The 17237-nt window shown below is 44.2% G+C and overlaps 1 long non-coding RNA gene and 1 pseudogene across 2 annotated transcripts in view; both read left to right on the top strand.

Annotated features, from left to right (window-relative positions):
* LOC138986074 (uncharacterized) overlaps positions 1–17237 on the top strand; it is a 147431-nt gene that overhangs the window by 99358 nt on the left and 30836 nt on the right. The window lies entirely within an intron of this gene.
* On the top strand, positions 9575–10193 carry LOC102275084 (S-adenosylmethionine decarboxylase proenzyme 2-like; annotated as a pseudogene).

Below are 17237 nucleotides of genomic sequence, written 5' to 3'. Positions count from 1 at the left end.
TATATGATCTACAGTCAAACGTAACACCCTCTGGCCAGCGTGCATTCTAACTACTTGGCTGTTTGGTCCCCTTGCAATCCTACTTTAATTGTGAATCTCTATGCCGTGAGCTGGCTGGTTACCTGAGAAGATCTATCTTGTGTGGACTGGCAGGGTCTTCCTGGAGCCCGTGGGTCACCCCTCTAGGTGCTGTAGGGGCTTGAGGTTGATTTCAAAGACTTGCTACAGTTTCTAAGTGAAATTTATTGCCATAACATCACTCTCGTTAATTTGACCTCTGATGTGCTTTCTTGAGTGGGAGGGAAGGGTCAGACTGCTTCAGTGTGTGCCAGGAAAACTGCCTTTATCCTTGGGCACCCTCAGAGAGCACTGCACACATGCCAGGGCTCTAAACACGCAAATCCTGTCTGTCTTCCATTTTGTAAATAGCAAATCCACATGAGGTTGTGTGATGAAAAAGCAAAGTGCTTCTTCCATGTTGTTAAATAGCCCTGAAGTGCATTTGCAACTTGAAGCGTGAGAGATTCAGCAGCTGGGGGCCAAGGCCAAACAGTTTTCTCGGTGGCAGGATTAGGTGTCATTGCAAATCTCACACCTCTGACAGTCCCAGCCATGTGGGATGAGGGCTACACAGGTAGCTATTTAATTTCTAGTCTGTATATAGTATGGCCGTAATACGAAACCTTCAGTTCAGTTCACTTCAGTTCAGCCGCTCAGTCGTGTCTGACTCTTCGTGACCCCATGAATCGCAGCACACCAGGCCTCCCTGTCCATCACCAACTCCCGGAGTTCACTCAGACTCACGTCCTTCGAGTCAGTGATGCCATCCAGCCATCTCATCCTCTGTCGCCCCCTTCTCCTCCTGCCCCCAATCCCTCCCAGCATCAGAGTCTTTTCCAATCAGTCAACTCTTCGCATGAGGTGGCCAAAGTACTGGAGTTTCAGCTTCAGCATCAGTCCTTCCAAAGAAATCCCAGGGCAGATCTCCTTCAGAATGGACTGGTTGGGTCTCCTTGCAGTCCAAGGGACTCTCAAGAGTCTTCTCCAACACCACAGTTCAAAAGCATCAGTTCTTCAGCGCTCAGCCTTCTTCACAGTCCAACTCTCACGTCCATACATGACCACAAGAAAAACCATAGCCTTGACTAGATGGACCTTTATTGGCAAAGTAATGTCTCTGCTTTTGAATATGCTATCTAGGTTGGTCATAACTTTCCTTCCAAGGAGTAAGCGTCTTTTAATTTCATGGCTGCAGTCATCATCTGCAGTGATTTTGGAGCCCCAAAACATAAAGTCTGACACTGTTTCCACTGTTTCCCCATCTATTTCCCATGAAGTGAGGGGACCAGATGCCATGATCTTAGTTTTCTGAATGTTGAGCTTGAAGCCAACTTTTTCACTCTCCTCTTTCACCTTCATCAAGAGGCTCTTTAGTTCCTCTTCACTTTCTGCGATAAGGATGGTGTCATCTGCATATCTGAGGTGATTGATATTTCTCCCAGCAATCTAGATTCCAGCTTGTGTTTCTTCCAGTCCAGCGTTTCTCATGATGTGCTCTGCATATAATTTAAATAAGCAGGGTGATAATATACAGCCTCGATGTACTCCTATTTCTGTTTGGAACCAGTCTGTTATTCCATGTCCAGTTCTAACTGTTGCTTCCTGACCTGCATACAGATTTCTCAAGAGGCAGGTCAGGTGGTCTGGTATTCCCATCTCTTTCAGAATTTTCCACAGTTTACTGTGATCCACACAGTCAAAGGCTTTGGCATAGTCAATAAAGCAGAAATAGATGTTTTTCTGGAACTCTCTTGCTTTTTCCATGATCCAGCAGATGTTGGCAATTTGATCTCTGGTTCCTCTGCCTTTTCTAAAACCAGCTTGAACATCAGGAAGTTCATGGTTCACATATTGCTGAAGCCTGGCTTGGAGAATTTTGAGCATTACTTTACTAGCATGTGAGATGAGCGAATTGTGTGGTAGTTTGAGCATTCTTTGGCATTGCCTTTCTTTGGGATTGGAATGAAAACTGACCTTTTCCAGTCCTGTGGCCACTGCTGAGTTTTCCAAATTTGCTGGCATATTGAGTGCAGAACTTTCGCAGCATCATCTTTCAGGATTTGAAACCTTACTGAGCCTATTTAAAAGCATGCTTTTGGAGCTATTTTAAGACATGAGAAGATGTTTATGGTGATACTAAGTTTTAAAAAATGGTAGTATTAAAACTTCTTATTTTGTATGATATCAGTTTTGTTATTTGTATATATGTCCCTGCTAAAATGCTATAGGTGATATCTTTGAGTGAATCCATTATAGGTACTTTCTAATATTTTTCATATGCGTACAATGTGTATGAATTATTTTTACAATAAGAAAAGACATGCTATTGAAATAGCATAAGATTTTAAAAATCTCTATTTTTTAAAATAAAAAATAGACATAGAATGATATAATGAACCCCCATTCATGGACCATCGTTCAGCTTCAAAAATTACCAATGATTGGCTACTTTTGTTTCATTGATACTCTTATCTACTCAACTTGCCCACTTTATTATTTTTTAATTAATAGACTTCTAATTTTTTTAGAGTTGCTTTAGGTTCATAAAAAGTTAAGCAGAGAATTATGTAGAGTTCCCACATCTTCCTACCCACTGTCTCCCATTATTAACATCTTGCGTTAGTGTGGTTGGTACATTTGTTACAATTGATGAAACAGTACTGAGAAGTTACTAACTGAAGTCTATAGCTTGTATTAGGGTTCACTCTGTTTTGTACAGTTCTATGAGCATAACTTCTTATTCTACAATTTATAGAGTCAGTTATTCCCAAGACCATGAACGTCTGGGCCAAATCTATTTGAAGTTTCTAAACTGCCTTCTAATTATTTAGTCCAGGAACCAGTGAAGTGATGAAAAAGTCCTTGGAACCAACTGAAAATTATAAAGTTGAGGAAACAGAAGACCCTACTACACATCACTGAGTGCAGTGGGCTTGTGCTCAGGCGTGTCTGACTCCTTTCGACCCATGGAAACTGGAGTCCACCAGGCTTCCATCTGTGGGACTTGGGGCATAAAAGCAACCTTAGTGCAAGTCATCTTCGCCCACAGTGTGGGCGGAGCTGTGGGCTGGGGAAGAGCCTGAGTCCTGCCCTGGTCAGTTTGGCCTGGAGGGCACAGGACTGGCTCTTCAGGGAGCAGTAGCTTACTGAAGCACTGTTGAGGAGGCAGGAGTGGGAAGGAGCCCATAAAACTTTCCACTAGCCTAACTAAAGTTAGACCCTACAAGAGAAGTAAAAAAATACCAAAGTAATGCTTGTGGCAGCCTAATAAATAGAGGATTTCTCAGCGGTGGAATGCGGGTGGGGCATGTGCCCGGCCATAACCTCGCGGCTGCCCTCAGCTCTTCCCAGACACCTACCAGGCACTAGTTAGTCACATCCTCCCGTGCTGGGGTCCAGGTAAGGGGTTGCGGAGCAGAGATCATTTCCCCCAGGACCTGTGCAACAAGTCAAGAGTTTAATGCCTCATCCTCCCACCAAGCATTAATAGACTTTGGGATCAATAAGTGTTGACTCAGACCCAAAATCTGTCATGCCAGTTGGTGTAGAGACCACTTCGACTGCTTGATATTCAGCAATATCACTGACTGGCTTTTATTCAGACCCAGGCACGCCAGCACTGGGCTGGGCTACAGATCTAGTGGGAACAAAACAGACCGAGTCTGTGCCTCATGGCGCTGGTCTCTCACCGTGGACACTGGGGCTCATAAGGGCACCGAGGTCTGCTCCACCTTTATTTTTTCTCCTGGGACCCAACCTGCCTGCACTCCACCCGATGTGTAACCAGAGCGGGGCAAATCCTTTCATAGACATACGTAGTCTGCGTTTCCTGACAGTACAGCAGGCCTGAAACCAAAGGCTAAGTGTCCGATTCACCGAATATTCTGCTTATCGTGATGGTGCGGTCCAGCCCATCCTGAGCGGGTGCAGTTACAGAAAGGGCATGCTGACTGCTCTTTCCAAAACCAGTCACTTCTCACCCAGAGGTGCATACCTGCATACTTCTCCAGGAGAAGCATCAAACTCTCAACTCAGGACCACCTTGACTTCTCAAGATACTTTTCAAGTTAATCTGACAAAACCTACGTATAAAAGCAACTAGTAACTCTGAAAGAGAAAAATAGAAGGGACTAGGTATGCATGATTTAAACATATATTTATGTTTCTGCAGAAAATGGTACCTGGTAAGAGTTCTAGATACAGCCTTACCTCCTTTTCCATAAAGAAACAAAAAAACTGGATACTATAGACAATATTTCTGTAAGGTATTACACTTGGTACTTCCAACAGCATGAGGGTTGGCAGCGTAACTGGCCCTATTTTACAGAGTGGGACATCGAGCCCCTTGGGACGTACGTGACTGACATATATTACCAGTCAGCAAGGGGCAAGATGGGCTTCCCTGGTGGCTCAGTGGTAAAGAATCCACCTGCAATGAGACTCAGGAGACACAGGTTCGATTCCTGGGTCAGGTAAATCCCCTGGAGGAGAAAGTGGTAACCCATTCCAGTATTCTTGCCAGGGGATACCACCAAACATACGTGCAAGGGGCAAGATGGGTGTTTTCCCAGCCTCCCTTCCATCCCAGATTAGTTGTTCAAACACTGACAGTCACGAACACAACAGTAGAAAATGTTCCTCTTCCAACTAGTCAAGTCACCTTAGATATTGATATGAATTATTAACTATACGGTTTACTTAGCAATACAAATAAAATTTAAAAAATACACCTTAAAATTAAGAATAGAAAAACAATACATTAAAATGTTACTATACTGAACAAAACTTAGGTAACTGGGAGAGCATTTTGCAAATCACTAGAGAAATTTTGCCCACTATTTGAAAATAAGACAGAACTTTGGGACAAAATTACACTCAGTAAATTTTCTTACTCAAGTGGCATGTACATTTCTGTTTCACCAACTCTGCTTTATCATAAATTATGTGAGAACCTATTTTGATGTGTTTTGCTTTAGTTGAGAAGGGAGTGACAGCGATCTTTCGATCCTGTTTGCCTTCTCGGTGGAAAACTGTCGTTAGGAGCAGTTCCAGAGGCAGACGTGCAGGCCTACAGCCTTTCAGAGACGCCGCAGAGGACCTGGAGAGCTGCTGGCAGGCACCTTCATTGAGGCAGCTCTGTCGCATCAGGGCACCTTCCCTTTGCAGTTCATGACTCGGCACCAGATCTCTTTGAAAACTTGCTCTGATTTCCGGAAGAAGCATACTATGCTGCAGTATCTCCATTGAGCCACTGACATGGGCCAGAAAATTGCTTTTTAAGTGGTCAGGTGAGGCTGGCAGGTACTTTCAGATCACCAGTGCAGTACAAGGAGCCTAGAAGGATCATGCTGCTTCTGCTGCTGCTAAGTCGCTTCAGTCGTGTCCGACTCTGTGCTGCTGGCAAATTTGGTGTTCTTTCTAGATGCCCCTGGAGAAGGAAATGGCAACTCCCTCCAGTACTCTTGCTTAGAAAATTCCATGGATGGAGGATCCTGGTAGGCTACAGTCCATGGAGTTGCAAAGAGTCAGACACAACTGAACGACTTCACTCTCTCTCTCTTCACTCTAGATGCCCGAGACCTAGGGATGGGGTCATGGTCAGGGATGCTGATTGGAAACCATTTCTTCCTGACTGTGGACATTTCAATCTTTCTGCACTCCACATTTCTACTACATTGGTCTATTTTTTGAGCATTGCCTATGTTACTTCCATGCAAATGTTTTCCTACAGTCCACCGTCTCACTGCTGAGAAATAGCTCTAATCCCACCTCCCCCAGGAGCTTTTCCAGATCTTGTCAGTCACCAACCCCTCCCCATAAGTTTTGTTCACATCCTGGTGGGCCTTGTGTCTTGGGCTTGCTTTCTCACTGGACTGTGAGCTCTTAGAAGGAAGGCCTCGTTCTTATCCGTCTCTGACTCCCTCCTCCCCATCCCCAGCCTCTAGTTTTGGCTCAGTGTGTGGACCTTGAAGGGGCTTCATTGTGCTTGAACAGAAGTAAAGGACATTTGAGATTTTCTCCATCATGTGCTTGATGTTTTCTCTGTCCCATAAACAAGTGGAAATTGGCTTGGGACCTCTGCAGTGGTCCGTGGCCCTTATAAAATCCAAAGGGGAGAGAGCCTTGGTTAAAAGAAGAAATGGAGAAAGATCAACTTCTAATTTTCTTTGCCTAAGGTCAGATTATTACTTCTCTGAATTGCTCCAACTTGCTGAAGTGGAAACTTCCTTTAATTTGGAATAGATAAGAGTAATTTTGGGCAGATAAGATAAGAGCTCTGGGAAGCTATCATTGCTCACTGGTTTGACAGAGATACTGCTACAAAATGATTATGCAAGGCTTTTTTCTGTCTATTTTGAACTATTTTTAAAAAATCTAGGTTATTGATTTAAAAACAGTGGATCAAGATTTCCCTCTGGCACTACTGGAGCCCGGAGTGTGCCCGGGGGCCTCTGGCGCTCCAGACAGCCTAGCATTCAGTGGACACAGTGACTCACCGTCTCTTTGGATTCATCTGTTATTACTTGATTACTTGATGGAAATATTGGAGAGAATGAAGTTGTAAACTAGGTTGAGGACTTGTAAAGGAGTCACAGACCTACTCAGCCCTCAGATCCTTCTGTAACGTCGTGTCAAGAGGACTGCGTGTTTCACAGCAGCACCTCATGCTCCTGAGACAGGCCTTGTCATTGCTCTGACTGGGGAGGCATCGCGGCACATCCTATAGTTCCCATGAAAGGCCAAACACAGCCTGTCATGGAGAGCCTATGTGCTAGGGACTGTTGAGTTTGGGGATGCAGACACAGAGGAGCTTAGGACACAGGGAGCAAAACGAAGGCATAGGGAGATTCCTGCGCCGTTTCCTTCTGCTTCAGGGCACAGCCCAGCCCCCAGAGTGTGCCACCACAGCCTGTCCTTCACCCAGGGGAAGGACAGGCAACCTCTGCTGTCTGCCTGATTTTCCCTCCTCACACCACTTACTCTCCATCATTCCCTCATCCCTCTCGACACATACAGCACTGTGCCCCGACCCCCTCCTTTATTTTGGAGGTGCTCATTTGGGGAATAAAAAGGAGAGGGAATGACTATGGATGAGACATGGGGTAGAAAGTCAAAGGAGGTCTACTCCGCACAGGTAAGGACTCCCGACCAGCTGACTGTGCAGCGCCACGGTCAGACAGGAGCAGGGACTGTGCTGCTTTCCACTGCTGTGCAGGGGCGAGTTTGAACAAGGTATAGCAAGGTCACGTTCAGCTGTATAATGTTGGTATTTGAAAGGGTATTGTGTTTAGGAATAGGACTCTTTATGCTCTGGTGGTGAGGGAGGCTGAACTGGGAATGAGGTCCAGTGCAAAATCTTTGTGTGACCTTAGATGTGTTATTGAACTCGAGTCTGTGTGCCCAACACCCAGCGAGACCAAATAATACCAAAATGTCAGAGTTTGGAGCAGAGAAAATTTTACTGCAGGGCCACGCAAGGAAATGGGTGGCTCATGCAGCAAAGCCCTTTTATAAGAAGGCGAGGAAGAGATGTGGTTAGCTGTTGCAAACTTCTTGGTGTCAGACCCTCTGTTTTTTGAGGTCAGGTCATGATATTCCTGTAAACCTCACCAAAACAAATATTATTCTCAGTTCTGGTAAGAAAGGCCAAGTCCCAAGGCTTGGCTTTCACCCTCTGAGGTCCAGGCCTTGACTAAGGGAGGGAGGTGCCCGTGCAGAACAGTTAGCCTGCCTGAGAGGATTGGTCCACCACCCAGTCTGGGTCCTCCCACCAGTGCTAAGTCCGGCCGAAGAGTCAGATCTTAGATGGGGTGCCTGCAGGGCTAGCAGAGAAGGCAATGGCACCCCACTCCAGTACTCTTGCCTAGAAAATCCCATGGATGGAGGAGCCTGGTAGGCTGCAGTCCATGGGGTCGTGAAGAGTCAGACATGACTGAGCGACTTCACTTTCAGTTTTCACTTTCATGCATTGGAGAAGGAAATGGCAACCCACTCCAGTGTTCTTGCCTGGAGAATCCCAGGGACAGCAGAGCCTGGTGGGCTGCCGTCTATGGGGTCGCACAGAGTCGGACACGACTGAAGCAACTTAGCAGCAGCAGCAGCAGGGCTAGATCCCACAGACCCTACCCAGCTGTCATAACTGAGGGAGCCAGGCACCCAGGACCCAGCGGCCCTTAGGTTTTTCATTTCAACTGGAGATAATCACTTGTACCAATAGAAGCACATGTTGTAGCAAATACCAATCAAGTGAATTCCTAGCTCACAACAATTGCCTTTTTTGGAGAATGGCCCCGGCCACAGAGGACGACCTGAAGGAATGAGGTGCAGTGTCCTTGCAACTTAACCCTGACCTCTGGTCACCTCCTAGGGGTAGCCTGCTGACCTAAGCTGGACCAGTTTTTGAAACTTGAACAGAGAGACTGACACTGTTTGAAGCTGTTATTTTAATGGCAGTATCCATATAGTCCAGTTGCTGAGACCTTCATGGATGGCAACCCATGGAGACTGCCCTTGCCGTTAGGTCACAGAAGTGGGGATGGTGGGGGGATGCTCCCTGCTGCATCAAGTCCTGGGCCTGGCCAGTGGGCAGATGTGGCAGAGACACAGCCATCTCTGTGTTCAGCTCTGCAGGACACAGCCCTTGGCCTGACCCAGCCCCCAGGTCATCTGGCAGCCCCACGGCCCCAGGGCCTGAAGGGCCCTGGGAGAAATTGCAATCCACCTCTCACCACACCCTCTGCTGGGGGAACCACTGCGAGCCTGACTACTGGCAGAGCAGAACCCCTAGCTGCTGTGCTAAGTGTCTCGCGATAAGTGTCTGGCACTCAGGGTCATCACTTAGGGCTGCACCCGCCCCACCCCCATCACACGCGGGTCACTTGCTAGCTGCCAGCTCTCCCCCTCAGATGGCAATCAGGGGACGCTGAGACACGGAACTGTGTCTGCCTCTCTTTCCAACAAACTCGTGATCTTTCGTCTCTCTCTGCCCTCAAAAGAAAAAAAGAAAGTCCAGGTAAATATTATTAATTCTTTCCTTAAAAAAGAGTCAATATAAAATTAAAGCAATAAAAGGAGACTGAATTTTGGTAACACAGTTGAAGTAATTAGTGGCACTCACAGCAAGGAGAGAAAGGATTTAGTTGATTTTCTGTTGCTTTCGGTTGTTTGCTAGTCTTATGGTGATGGAAGTTGCACATTTTTTTTTAAAGGATCCAAGAAGCTGCTGGACTTTTGGTTCTCCCAGCAACAACCTGTCACAAACCAAGGATCTGATGAATCTTCAAATCACCCCATGATTCCAGTGGGATATATTTTTGAAAGATGTTTGTGGTTAGTCATGAGTGTGGCAAAAACTGAAAGTTACATATTCAGTAAGAACGGCATGTTTGTCTCCAAGAGACAAAGATGTGTGGTACCACCTTCTGCTGAAAGCATTGGTTTCCCTGTTGAACCTTGCACAGAATTATAGTGATTTTGACTCAGTTCAAATTTCTTTTATTCTCCAAAGAATTTAATGAAGCCATCTCATCAAAGGAACCCACCCTGGAATTTACAGGAAGAAATAGTTTCTTAATGTAATTTCCCCAAATGCAGCAGTGTATTGTATAGGATGGATGAATTCTGAGAGTTCATACTGGTATACTCTGGATTTCCCAGAGACTTGGGTAATCAGTCAGCTGGATCAAATCCAGGAAATACTGATGAGTGAGCTTGATGCAGAAGTTAGGGACCAATTTCATGCAAAAGATGGTGCAAAGATACCATTCATGGAAGCGGAGTTTGTGCTAGGTCCTGTCACTGGTATCACACTGTTCAGTCCTTGTGGGGATTCAGCGAGTGGCATGAAGTCATAGGGAACTTATTGGACTGTTCACGCCATTCCCATAACCAGAATTTTCTCATAGTAGCTTTGACACAAACTTTAGCTAGAACTCTTATAATGACCTGTTTAGGAAAGTTGTGAGTGTTTAAGCCAGGAACATTTTTGACCACCTTGTTTGTAAATCAGAGTTTTAAATGTCCCACACTGCTTTCCTTGCCCCAGAAGGTTGAAGTTTAAATGCCTTGATTGACAGAGTGGTTCTATATTTAGTGATTACAATTTTATTTTTACCAATTTGGCTAAGAAATGATAGTAACAGAAGAACTGATTTAGAAAAATGAAGAAAAAATACAAAACACATATAGAAGGAAATGATGGCTCCTGTCTATATATTGATACTGAGGTCCATGCTTTCCACAACCACCACCTCAAGATGCAGAAAGCCCTAGATGTGATGACAGTCTAATCATTTTAGGTTGTATGTATCATTATACTGGGAGTTAGATATCTAGCATGAATGTCCTCTTGTGTGTTTAGATATCCTATACCACTCTTGCTGTGAAACTGAAGTGCTTGTAGAAACAGCACTTTATGAAACTTTATAATAGATATGAAAACAGTTCAGTTTGGCTTATGCACAGTGTAATATTTCTCCAGGAGTCATCCCCATAGACCAAGCTTTGCCCGCATTAGGTATTGGCCTCAACCTAACCATCTGGGACTGGTCTATTCAATTGCTGTCAGAATTTTACATTCTGCTTACTGCTACTTTCTGGAATATATTCTTTACTAATATTATTGAAACCAATTTCTACTTCATACTTTTTTTTTTTTTTTTTTTGCTATAGCAGTTAGCTTTCCTTCCATGAATCAAGTTCTCCTAAGAAAATGATTGTGGTTATTCCTTTTTTGTATTACTATTTTAACATTATTGCCCCCTGCATTCCTAGTCCTTTAATTGACTTTTCTTACCTGTGTGTCTCCCCTCCCCCCATCAAATAGAGCAATACACTGTCACACTGTGGGTTTATACTAATCTTATCCCCCATAGGGGAGCCTGGGGTAGATCTTGGACTTAATATTCATTTAAGGTTTAGAGAATTTGGCTTCCTTTTAATTGGCATGGGCTCCTTTGAAAGATAGTGACAAAATCAACTTACTTTGTTGATTTTCAGGATGGCCCACTGAGTATTATAGATTGAGAAGTGGGTGAACAGACAGGACTGTGCAGAGATCATATGATGTCTTGTGTTTCCGGTAAATGAGGTTCAGTTCAGTTCACTTCCTTTTCCTGGACTAGGCCTTTACTAATGTATAAAATAGTGGTGTGCAAGGATTTATTATCACTGAGCTTATTATCAGGGAGATTGAGTGTGAAGGTTGTACTGGATTCAGTACATCAAGCTGGCTTGGGTCATTCACTTTGACTTTTACATTAGTAGCCATTTCCATGAAATTCCAGTGGTAATTTCCTGTAAACCTTGTTTTAAAGCAGAATCAGTGTCTTTTTCATCTTGCGACTTAAAATCCTATAATTTTGTGGTGCGTGTGGTGACATCCACATTCACCTGTTCCCCTCATTGTGTGCTCCCTTCACTGTGGCTTCACAAGATCGAGTGAATAGCTGCACAGGAAGGGAGAGCGCTGTTCATAAAGCACAGTGTACAGTGTTCCTGTATAGTCGACAGGAAATGCCTGGAAACACAGGCTTTCAAGAGTTAGCATCTTTTAGCTATATTGGCAAATACTGTGGGATTTAAGCAGCCAAGAGAACAGCAAAGTTGACCAAATTTTGTATTTCTTCTTGTATTTTTTTATTTTTGTGTTGATGCAGTGATGTCTGGTTTCTTCTGTATTTATAAATGAACCACATTTCATTGGTGTCTCTAAACATAAAATCTACTTTGCTTGAAATCAAGTGGTTGGAATATTGTTTTGACTTAAAGCATATTGTTGATTGAAACCTTCATTTAAGAAGCTTTCAATCAATGTGATCAGTACTTGATTCTGTAATTAGCACAGCACCTAATGTTTTGGTGTCCTGGTTTTGAGGATCAGTGTTCAGAGTAGATTTTGTTTTTATACAGTATTTAGTGGATATGATAACATTTGTTGGCTCAAAGTCTGTTTTTTCCTTCTCATCAATTTAAGAATTATATCCAATGTTGAAAACTGTACACTCTGACACACTGCAGCAAAGCCTGGAAAAGTGGTAACTGTAGATTACGTAGGGATATAAGTTAATCTTAGTATAATCGAAGAGAGAACATTTGGTGCCATAATTTCTGCCTTCATGGTGTTGGATTTAAACCAGTTGAAATGCATTTCTCTACAACAATGTAAGTATCAGTGAAAGTTTGCTCGATTAAAATGTGCCTACAAGTTTGTTTTCTTTACAGTGGATGCCCAGTCCTGTGCATTCGTTGCCACCAGTTACCTATTAGCTATGGACACTTTCCCACCTAACTCCTGAGATAGTGCTTATTCTATTAGAGGAAGAAATGATCTGACGTGGGAGACACTGGTGGTAGAGGATGGGGAAGGGTGTGGTAGGAATCCAGAAGGTGGGCATGGTCTATAGGACCCAGACCTTGGAGAGTGGGCCCTGGAATCCTCAAGGCAGAAGACGCAGAGGTGGTGAAGGCAAACCTCACTTCCTGGTGTCTCTTTGTACCTGTCCTGTGAGCACTGCTCCAGGCTGGGCTCCGTGAGCAGGGCCTGCCTTCAAGGACTTACCTTTCCTGCAGGGCCACTGGAGTGGACTTACGGCTCGTTTGTATTTGCAAAAGAGGAGTGTTCCCTGTGCCTGTGAATAGTGTTGGCTGCATTTACCTTTGGAAAGGGTCTATCCTGAGGGGACTTACCTTTCCTTTGTGAAAGGAGTCCAGAAGCAGAAGGAATAAGACTCCTCCTCACCCGAGTGTCCTCCTCAGGTCCCGTGGCTGTTGACCCCTGGGTGACAAGGGTGGATTTCCTCTGGAGCTTACAGGTGGGCAGGCAGCAGCACTGACGAGGCTGGTGGCAGTCAGGCCCTGAACTACAGGCAGGACTGAAAAGTGCAGCCCTGGCAGTGGGCTTGGGATTCTGGTCTTCTGAGCATCCTCTCCCTGGACTAGAGAAAATCCTTGCAAAATAAACCATAGGCAGATGATTCTAATAAAGTCTCTAGCATGATAAGTCATTTCTATATGCCTTAGCCTGGCCTCCTTATCATTTTGTATTATGCAAACAGGAATTTTAGACAGACATACCTCTTTTATTACACTTCACTTTATTGGGCTTTACAGATTTTTTTTTAAAACAAATTGAAATTTTGTGGCAACCCTGTGTTGAGCAGATTTGAACAGCATTTTCTCACTTTGTGTCTCTGTGTCACGTTTTGGTAATTCTTGCAATATTTCAAATGTTTTCATTATTATTGTATTTGTTTTGGTGATCAGTGATCTTTGATGTCATCATTGCAATTGTTTTGGAACTCCAGGACCACACCCATGTAAGACAGTCCACTTACTTGATACATGTTGTGTGTGTTCTGACTGCTCTACTGACACGTGTCTCCCTGTCTCTCTTCCTTGCCTCTGGCCTTCCTATTCCCGGAGACACATGGACCTTGAATTTAGGCCAGTTAACAACACTACAATGACTCTGTGTTTGAGTGAAAGGAAGAGTCACATGTCTCTCATTTTAAATAAAAAGCTAGAAATGATTCAGCTTAGTGAGGAAAGCATGTCCAAAGCCAAGACAGACCCAAAACTAGGCCTCCTGTGACAGTCAGCCAAGTTGTAAATGCAAAGGAAAAGTTCGTGAAGGAAATGAACTCCAATGAACACATGAATGATAAGAAAGTGAAACAGCCTTATTACTGATCTGAAGAAAGTTTTAGTGTTCTGGATAGAAGATCAAACCAGCCACAACATTGCCTTAAGTAAAAGCTTAATTCAGAGCAAGGACCTCGTGCTCTCTTTTCTACACATGTGTGCTTTCTTGAGGAATCAGTGGGAGGGAGGGAGTATGCACAGAGCCTGCTCAGTCCCCTGCTGGCCTGTGCTCCTGCAGCACCAGCCTTGCTGACCACACCCTGGCTCACCCCTCAGGGAACCTGGGGAGGCCACCACACCAAGGCAGAGAAGGGCAGCATGGTTCCAGCCTGCCTTTCCTACGCAACCGACTTGTCTACTATCCTGCACACTCCCAAAGGGCTTCATTGTAATTGATGGATGCTTTGGTTTTCTTGGTGGCTCAGAGGTTAAAGCATCTGCCTGCAATGCGGAAGACCTGGGTTCGATCCCTGAGTCGGGAAGATCCCCTGGAGAAGGAAATGGCAACCCACTCCAGTATTCTTGCCTGGAGAATCCCGTGGACGGAGGAGCCTGGTGGGCTACAGCCCATGGGGTCGCAAAGAGTCGGACACGACTGAGCGACTTCACTTTATTTCTTTCTTTGGTTTTCTTAGTCACTTTCATTTTCATCTCCATGAGTCATAATTCTCTTTAATTCTGTGAAGGCTGAGAGAGGTGAATAAGCTGAAGAAGAGAAGTTTGAAGCTAGCAGCGGCTGGTTCATGAGGTTTAAAGAAGGAAGTCACATCAAAGTGCATGTCTTTAAGAACATTTTTGGACTTCCCTGGTGTTGCAGTGGTTAAGACTCTGTGTTCCCAATGCAGGGGTTCCCGAGTTCTATCCCCAGTCAGGGAACTAAGATTTCCCCATGCCACAGTGCAGAAAAAAATTTGTGATTTATGGGAAGAGGTAAAAAATGTCAACATGAACAAGAGTTTGAAAGAAGTTGATTCCAACCTTCATGAATGACTACGAGGGGTTCAAGACTTCAGGGGAGGAAGTAGCTACAGAAGTGGTGGAAACAGCAAGAGATCTAGAATTAACAGTGGAACCTGAAGATGTGATTGAAATTGTGCAATCTCATGATACAACTATAACAAATGAGGAGTTGCTTCTTATGGATGAGGAAAGAAAGTGGCTTCCGGAGATGGAATGTACTCCTGGTGAAGAAGCTGTGAAGATTGTTGAAATGATAACAAAAGACTTAGAATATTACATAAACTTGGTAAAATAATAGCAGAGTTTGAGAGGACTGACTTCAACTTGGAAAGAATTTCTATTGTGGGTAAATGTTGCCAAACCATTGCATGCCACAGAGAAATTGTTCATGAAAGGAAGAGTCAATTAATGTGGAAATTTCATTTTTGTCTTATTCTAATAAATTTTGAAAGTCACTCTAACCTTTAGCACCCACCACTCTGATGAGTCAGCATCTATCAACATCTAGGCAAGACCCTCCACCAGCAAAAAGATTACAATTTGCTGAAGGTTCAGATGGTCAACGTTTTTTTAGCAATAAACTATCTTAAATTAAGGTATGTACAGTTTTAGGCATGTTATTGTCTACTTAATAGACTACAGTATAGGGTAAATATAACTTTTATATGCACCGAGAAACTAAAAAGTTTGTGTGACTTTATTGTGATATTTGCTTTATTCTGTGGTCTGGAATGGAACCTGCAAAATCTCTGATGTATGCCTGTATTGATTGTTATTTCTAATCTCTGATAGAACAGTATAATATTCTGTGCATTAATTCTGACTAATGAATTTATTTTTACCTTATTTTTGATGAAAACTGTTGCCCATGAGAGTATCTACTTAGGTTTTGAAAAAGACATTAGAGTTTTTTCTTCTACATATTATTTGATACATATTTTATATACCATATATCAGTAAAGAAGCCTAATACAAAAATGAACACCTGTGAACTTACCACATAACCTGAAAGGCTGCCTTTGTATTCTTCCCAGCTCTTAATCCCTCCTTTCTTTCAAATCCTGAATTTTATTCTTAGTGTATACCCATAAAGGCTTCCCTCGTGGCTCAGTGGCAAAGAATCTGCCTGCACTGTAGGGATTGCAGGAGACTTAGGTTCGATCCCTGGGTTGGGTAGAACCTCTGGCAGAGGGAATGGCAACCCACTCCAGCCTTCTTGCCTAGAGAATTCCATGCATAGAGGAGTCTGGTGGGCTACAGTCCATGGGGTTACAGAGTCAGACATGACTGAAGTGACTGAGCACGCATGCATATATCCATAATTGTCTCATACATGTCTGAATCTCCAAACAATATAATGTTTGGATTCAGAAGATACTGGCTTTGTTTGGGAGAATGTGGTACAGTGATTAGAAATGATTTTAAAATCAAGCTGACTGGGTTGTGATCTCAGATGAACCATTTCCTAGCTATGTGGTCTTGAATGCATTATTTACCGTCTTTGAGCATCTACAAATGGGAGTAATTCTTCCCACCTCATCTCCCTCCTGAGGATTTAATGGGATAAGGAATGTGAAGGACCTTGTACTTTCCTTGTCTACCTCCTTCCTCCTTCTGCCTCAGACTCCCTGGGAACTCCTGTGAAGCACATCAGCCCTTCGCCACTGGCACCTACTCCAAGATACCAGCCTTAAAGCAACAGAGAATGAGAAACCCATGCAATGAACAAGAGTACCAGACGCTTTTACAGCCCTTCATCTGTCCACACAGGGAAGACAAATGAGGCAGCCAGCGGACGGTGGGTGCCATTACTGGGTCATTAATTACCAACTTGTTTGGCCTTGGCAGGAAATCATTCATCATTTTCCGATGAGTAGAGAACTGCAGAACCTTCTATCCGTCCTCCGTCGTTCTGAACCAGTGTGACAGATGTGATCGTCCTCGCCAGAGTTTTCCCTCCCACGGCGCCTTATCCAGATAAGTGAGTGGGATGACGCTGCCCTGTGGTCTGCTGGATGCAAGAGCCTGAACTCGGAAGGGGCCCGGGGCCAAAGACTTCCAGGGCTGGAGAACTATGCCAGAAACCCCAAAAGATAAATGAAGGCTTCTGGAATGAGATGAGACGATGAGTAAACTATTTGCTTTGAGAATGGACATGACGTTCCAGAGAAATCAACTTTAGCTGCCAAAGTAACCCTTTTAGAGTTCACAAGGAACCGCATCAGGGCTCCCACATGTGAGCTTGTGCTCAGGGCTGGCGTATGAGGCTTCACAGCAATCAAGGGGTGCAGGGTTACTGAACTCCTGGAGCAAAGGAGGAGCCAGAGGCCCAGAAGGCAATAGTTAGTGTCCAGATAAAAATATTTAGGCAGAGGCTGATTTACATTTCAAACCAACATCTGTCTGATTCCAAAACTCAGGCGTGCTCTGTGACACCATCTTGTGTTCCTCAGCAGGCTGACAGGTCACCATGAAAAAGACAGATGCTGGCCAGTAGCGTCTTAACCACTGATTGCCCACTGCCTTTAAACACCCACAGCTTCTTTGGGCTGAATAGATAATGCATGATGCATCTT

This window comes from Bos mutus, chromosome 28, assembly GCF_027580195.1.
Source record: "Bos mutus isolate GX-2022 chromosome 28, NWIPB_WYAK_1.1, whole genome shotgun sequence".
Lineage (NCBI taxonomy): Eukaryota > Metazoa > Chordata > Mammalia > Artiodactyla > Bovidae > Bos > Bos mutus.
The sequence above is the reverse complement of the archived record's forward strand: the minus strand, read 5'-3'. Positions and strand labels throughout refer to the sequence as shown.